Consider the following 7,181-nt stretch of genomic DNA (forward strand, 5'->3'; position numbering starts at 1 on the left):
CCCAAATCCACCAGAGACGATCAACAGATTTGCTTCGTTTCTTCAGGGGCCAACTGGGAGTAAATGCACTTATTAACTCAAGACAAAAACATAGCAATATTCATGTTAGTTTCGGGCCAGCCTTATAGATGTGGGTCCTACGGGTTGGGACTTCCATGGTCCATCAGGTGCCTTTTTAATTCTTGAGTAGTGGATCCAAGCAGCGTGCCTCTCAAGCTTGACCGCCGTGTAAGTCGGGAGCAGAACTTGACAAGGGCCGCTCCACTTCTCTTCGAGAGGATCACCTGAACTGTTTTTAACATAAACCCAATCTCCAGGTTTGAACAACTGCACTGGGGAATCTAACCCCCGTGCTCTGGTAGGCATCACTAATCCATTTACTTCTTGTAATTGTTTTCCCAATGCAGTCAGATATTGTTCTAGATTAATCTCCCCTACCTGGGTGGGATCTTGTCCTTGATATCTAGTTTGAAAGGGTCTCCCATATAGAGTTTCAAAAGGACTCAGTTTTTCCTTAGTTCTTGGCTTGACTCGGAGCCCTAGTAACGCAATAGGGAGGGTTTGAGCCCACCTTAAATTCGTCTCCTGGCAAATTTTACTCAGTTGTGTCTTTATTACATGATTCATCTTTTCTACTTGCCCACTTGCTTGCGGGCGATAGGTTGTGTGTAATTTCCAATTCATTTCTAAAAATGTACTAACTTGTTGAACTACTTGTGACACAAAGCGTGGTCCCCTATCAGAGGAGATCACTTCTGGCACGCCAAATCTGGGAATAATTTCTCTCCGTAGGATTTTTGTTACTTCTCGGGCTTTATTTGTTCTGCAGGGGAAAGCTTCAGGCCATCCGGAAAAGGTATCAGTTAATACTAATAGATATCTGTGCCCCCCTTTTCTGGGGAGTTCCGTAAAGTCGATCTGCCAGTTCTGGCCTGGAACATTCCCTTTACCAATACTTCCAAATTTCACCCGATTCTCTACCTTTGGGTTATTCTTTAAGCATATTTCACATCCATCAACTATAGTTTTGAGAGTTTGAAACAAATGTCTGGCTGTCATTTGCTTGGTGAGGGAATTGTACAAAGCTTCAGTTCCCCAGTGAGTTTGGTCATGGTCTGTTTTTATTAATTTCCATAATATTCTAAAGGGAACTACTATTTTGTTATCTTTGAACATTGCCCATCCCGTCGGGCCAATTCCAGCCTTGAAATCGGTAATTAACTTCTGATCCTTTTCATCCTATTCAACTCTCTCAGGTAGTGGCAGAGATTTTTCAGGAATTAAGCCCAATACCTCACCTTGCTCCGCAGCTTGCCTTGCCTCGTGATCAGCCGATTTATTTCCCACTTCCCTGCCAGCGTTACCTTTCTGATGTCCTTTGCAGTGCATAATCGCCACTGCCGACGGGAGGTGTGCAGCATCTGGAAGTCGCAAAATTACATCAGTATGTTTTATGACTTTCCCTTGAGCGGTTAAAAGTCCTCGCTCCTTCCAAATTGCCCCACGGGCATGAACTACACCAAAGGCATATGTTGAGTCTGTCCAGATGTTTACTCGCAAAGCTTCAGCAAGCTCTAATGCTCTTACTAAAGCGATTATTTCGGCCCGTTGTGCAGGTGTGCCCTTAGGGAGTGACTTGGCTTCCACTACTTGGTCTGTGGTGGTCACAGCATATCCTGCCATTCCAACTCCACTCTTTACAAGACTGCTCCCGCCAATATACCAAGTGTGGTCAGCTTCTTCCAGCGGCTCCTCCTTCAAGCCGGGCCTACTCGCATGCACAGTCTCAACGGTTTCTATGCAGTCATGCGCGACAGTCTCCATTTCCTGTTTCCATGTCCGTTAAAAAGGAAGCAGGATTGATAATAGGAGATGTGACAATTTCTGTATCATCCTGTTCCATCAAAACTGATTGATATTTCAGGACTCTTGATGGCGAGAGCCAGTGTCCCCCTTTTTCTTCTAAAACGGAGGTTACAGTGTGGGAAGTGTGCACAATCCCCTTCTGTCCCAATGTGAATTTTCGGGCTTCTTGGATAACCAAGACCACGGCAGCTACTGCCCGCAGGCATCCTGGCCATCCTTTGCTTACTTCATCCAATTGTTTGGAGAAGGATGCTACAGCTCGTTTATAAGGACCCAATCTCTGGGCCAAAATTCCCAAAGCCACTCCTTGCCTTTCATACGAGAACAGCCAAAAAGGGCTTAGTTACATCGGGCAGGCCCAAAGCTGGAGCCCTCATTCGTTCCAATTTCAGTTCTTTGAATGCCCGCCCGGCTTCATCAGTCCGTATTCATTGTGCCAGGCTATTCTTCAACAGTTCATACAGAGGTTTAACCAGAAGTCTGTAATTATAGATCCAGAATCGGCACCAACCTGTCATTCCCAGAAAGGTTTGAAGTTCTTTTACCGTGGTCGGTTCTGGAGTCCTGCACGTGGCTTCTTGCCGGTCAGTCCCGAGCTGTCTCTGTCCCTTAGAAGTCACAAATCCCAAGTATATTACTTCTTTCTTCAAGACCTGGGCTTTCTGTAACGAGACTTGATAACCACTTAGTCCAAGAAAGTTTAACAAACTCACAGTCCATTCTTTACATTCTTCATCCTTTTCTGTGGCTCTCAAAATATCATCTACGTATTGTAAAAGAGTACCGTTTCCTGGAGGTCTTTCCCAGGCCTCTAATTCTTCAGCTAATTGATTTCCAAAGATCGTGGGGCTGTGTTTAAATCCTTGAGGTAACACTGTCCAGGTTAGTTGGGTTTTTGGTCCCGAATCAGGGTTTTCCCATTCAAAGGCAAATAAATTGCGGCTTCCAGGGGCCAAGGTGAGGCAAAAGAATGCATCTTTCAGGTCTAATACTGTGAACCATTCATAGGTTTCTTTTAAATTAGTTAGTAAGGTGTATGGGTTCGCCACAACCGGGTATAAATCTTCAACTCATTTATTGCCCGCAGGTCTTGTACCAATCGATATGTTTTGCCATCAGGCTTTTTGATAGGCAAAACAGGAGTGTTATACTCGGAAGAGCATTCAATCAATACTCCAAATCTTACGAATTCTTCTATGATGCTTTTCACTCCTCGCCTGTCCCCTAATTTCAGGGGATATTGCTTTACCTTGACAGGTTGTGCCCCCTCTTTGACTTTAACAGCAACCAATTCTGCATTTTTGGCCTTTCCAGGCATTCCCGAGGCCCATACTCCTGGATATACCTGGTCTTTTCTGTCTTGTGTAATTTCCTCTCCCCTAACCTGTGGTTCAGTGAGGGTCAAACTTAAAATGTCAATGTGGTTTTCTTCTGGTATTTTAAATTCAATTTCCCCATCATTAAATTTTATTTCAGCATTCAATTGTTCTAGTAAGTCTCTTCCCAAAAGTGGTCTAGGAGCTTCAGGCAGGTAGAGAAATTTGTGAATCCCTACACTCTTCCCAATTTTGAAGTTCAAGGGTTTCAAAGAGAAAGCTTTCTCGACCTGTCCAGTTGCTCCTGTTACCGAAAAACGCGGTACAATCGGAAACGACTCTTTAACACCAATTCAGTAGTAAAGAGCAGTCGTTCTTTATTCCCAGCGCCAGCTGCACGGGGGATCGCTCCTCCTAACGTGCATACCTTACACACCTTTCCCATACGATTTAGAGATCAAAAATTTACATATGCATACATATTCATTATTGTCCTTTCTACTGATTGGCACAAACTTGCTCGTTCCCTATGTAAATTACTGCGCAGGCTCGGTTGTCCTCTTCCATTGTTCTCTTTTGAGTAGGTGGTGTTACTTGGGTCGGTGGTCCCTGAGTCGGTGGTCGCGATCTCCCCCTGCCAGAATTACCTTTTACCTACTCGGCTCTTAATCTTGGCAGTCCTGGCCAGTTTCCTCAGTCCGCTACACGGAACCACATTTTGTCATCCTTTTCTGACAGAAACACATTGTCTGTTGTTTTGTTCACATGAATGCTTACCTAGGGACTAAAATACAGGCCAAAGACTACACTGATTGGTGTACTCCCTGTCCCCAGACTTAGCGTCCAGTTGGGTAGGGCTGTGCAAGGAGTAGAGCAACATCCGTGGTTGGTTAATTCCATCGCTCTGGTTACGTTTCCCCCCTTTGGAAGTTTTGAGGTAATCATCTTTTCAATACTTCCATCTTAGATCAATAATATTCCACTATATCAGTTTAGTGTTTGGTTCATCCTCTCAAATTTCTTACTTGATTGTGGTCTCCAGGGCGTACGCAGGTCCCATTTTATGCTCAAAATTTTACTGATTTGTTGAACTACATCTGCAAAAAAATGTGGTCCTCTATCAGAGGACATTCCCATTGGCACTCTAAATCTTGGTATGATTTTTTCAGCAATATCTTAGCTATTTCTCTGGCTTTGTTGGTGCAGCAAGAGAAGGCTTCTGGCCATCCAGAAAATTGGTCAGTCAGCACTAACAAATACTTAGATGTATTTTGTCTGGGTAACTCAGAAAACTTAATTTGCTAATAACCTTTGGGAGAATTTCTTTGTTTTGTTTTTCTTAAAGGTGGTTTCTTTTGGTTCAGGGGATTATTTCTAGCACAGATAAGACTGTTATTATGGATTTAACTATTGTTGTCATGTCTATACACGCTACAGATGTTTTTAAACTCGACACTATAGCACCTACACCCCAATGTGTTTGCTCCTGCTTTTCTTTTGCAAGTTTTGTCATAACTTGTGGGGTTGTTCTTATGTGTTTTTTTGGTGTTACTCACTACCCTATTCTGTTTCTGTGGGGTTTTTTCCTTTTTTTTTTTTCCTCTTCCATTTCATTATATTATTGTCAATATTATCATAATGATTATTCTGTCATTATTATAATTATTATTTTATTGTAATTATGACACTGTGCTTATCTCAACCCACAAGTTCTTTTGCTCTTCCAATTCCCTTCCCCATCCCACAGGGGTGGGGGGAGTGAGCGAGGGGCTGCGTGGTGTTGAGTTGCCAACTGAGGCTGAACCACGACACCAACACATCACAAGCAGCTGCAGAAGCCAGGGGCCTTCCTCAGGCCTAGCACCTACCCAGGCGCCTGTGACATCAGACGCAGGTGGAGACGCCAGGGGCCTGCTTCTGCCCTAGCACCTACTCAGGTTCCCATGGCATCAGAAGCAAGGAGACTGTGGGAGACAGTATTGAAAGCTTTACTGAAATCCAAAATGATGACATCAGCTGGTTCCCCCCGGTGCTCCATGGCCGGCGGCTGCTTTTCCAGGCACACGTGTTGCGGGGTCTGCTCTTGTCCAGGCGGGGTCACTTTGACCTTGCAAGAGTAAGGCCAGGTTTCAGCAAAGAGCACCCATGAGTTGAGAGGACAGTTAAGACATCTTACAGCAGAAATCCCAGGAGAGTTTGGCCAGTAACTAACTCGTCACTCCAGAATGCCCTACCTGAAAATGCTTTGCGGGTAATAGCAGCCATCTCGCACAAGTTTGGCAAGACCTGCCCCCCGCCACCGACTCACCGTTTTCTCGTCCACCACAGACAGACTGCACAACAGAAAACCATCCCAAACAACATGGAGCCCAAGACCGCCACGGCGCCTTCTATGCAGTAGGACCGGAAATCTTTTGGATCCATGGCATTTGTGTCCTTCTTGTCATCCACACCTGGAGGAATGATTCTGTGTGTTAGTGTGTCCTGCACACTACTGCTACAAGAATCCGAGAAAGGGAATGCCTCATATGCCAATCATTAAGGCTCAGGCACAGAGGATGCAGAAGGATGGTGTGGAGGTTCCCTCTGGGCCGTGGCCGATCTGTCAGGGCATCCCTTTGGCCCTCAGGTCACTGGAGGGATCCCCCTCTGTTGTGCCCAGGGCCTCTGGGGGGGACTCACAGCAAGCTCTGGGATGCAGGTACTGATGGAGGGACATTGGATTAAGAGTCACGTTTGTCATCCCCTACTGACCGTGGCTCAGGTGGCCTCGTTCCCAAAATGGCAGAGTTCTGAAATTCCTGTGAAGGGGCGCGGCGGGCGGTGAGCATCTCACTGCATCCACAGAGGGTTAGGAGCGAGTGTGTCTGTGGCACACTGAGGGCAATAACCTCCACACCCCAGAGATGAGAGTCCTCCTCAGAGAGGTGCTCCTGCCTTCTTTTAGAGCAGTCGCTGCGTACTCCTAATCTGGCTGCTGACATGATGTGCAGCAGCAAGCTCCCCGGGAAGAGCCTGCAGACACCAGGGGATTTGGACTTCTGACACCAAAGGACAGCAATTACCTGGCACCGCCTTTGAGTTAATTGCCCCTCTTCTGTCCTCAGAGACCGGCACCATGTGACCGCCTCCTTCCTGAAGCACCTCCTTCTCCACAGTCTCACGGTCCAGCTCTTTAGAAAGGAAGCGAGTCAGTGTAACTAGGCATAACTAGACAGCAAACCCTGACCTGCTGAACGCCTAGGAGATTGCATGTGATCTTGTTCTCATCCCACTGAGTGCGCTTCCGGCAAACTGCAGGGTGATGGTAGGTGACTCCCTTCAGAGAAGGCAGGACGATGCCGTGGCAAGTTCAGCAAGGGAAAGAGCCCTTCAGAGAAGCAGGTCCCATCGTGGCACCTCCATCACCCGGTAAGGCTATCAGAGACACATGGTGGGCTGAACTGCGAGCTCTGGCAGCCATCTTCTGGGCACTTTCACAAGTGGCAGTGGAGAGCCCACAGACCCCCAAGACAAGAGGAGAACCACAACCAGGTTCTCTAAAACACAAGTGGAACTAGACAGCTAAACCACGATTTCCTTTGCGCTCGCCCACCTTCGCTTTGCCAGGCTGGCTCGTGCCGCTGCCTGGAGGCTCACTCTGACCCTTTGGGAGCACTCATGAGGCCAGGTGGAGAACACGTGGGGGAGCGCAGCTGTTTGACCCATCGCCCCTTTGAGTGAGACGGACAAAGCCCACCCCAGCATCAGGGAGTGCCACCCGCAGCTCTCCCTCCCCACAGGACCCACCCCCCGAGGGGACGGAGTCAGGCCCTCTCAGGAGACACCTGAACCTTGCTCTCCCCCTTGGCCTTTTCTCCAGCATGTGCCCGCGGGCATGCCTCCAGTTTTCCGCAGCGTGTCCCACTTATGGCCCCTGCAAGACTGCTCAGTACCTGGGTTCTTTTGAAAGAAATCGTATATGCTGGCGTGGTGGGCTTCCCCGGGGTCAGACAGCAC

General features: G+C 47.3%; 1 long non-coding RNA gene across 1 annotated transcript; it reads right to left on the minus strand.

Annotated features, from left to right (window-relative positions):
• Positions 1–5,154: 5,154 nt before the first annotated feature.
• Positions 5,155–5,616, minus strand: LOC135310330 (uncharacterized). Its single transcript, XR_010370425.1, has 2 exons — positions 5,491–5,616; positions 5,155–5,289 (listed from the first exon to the last, which is right to left on the minus strand). It is a non-coding gene; the product is annotated as an uncharacterized LOC135310330 (long non-coding RNA).
• Between the last annotated feature and the right edge of the window lie 1,565 nt (positions 5,617–7,181).

This window comes from Phalacrocorax carbo, chromosome 33, assembly GCF_963921805.1.
Source record: "Phalacrocorax carbo chromosome 33, bPhaCar2.1, whole genome shotgun sequence".
NCBI lineage: Eukaryota > Metazoa > Chordata > Aves > Suliformes > Phalacrocoracidae > Phalacrocorax > Phalacrocorax carbo.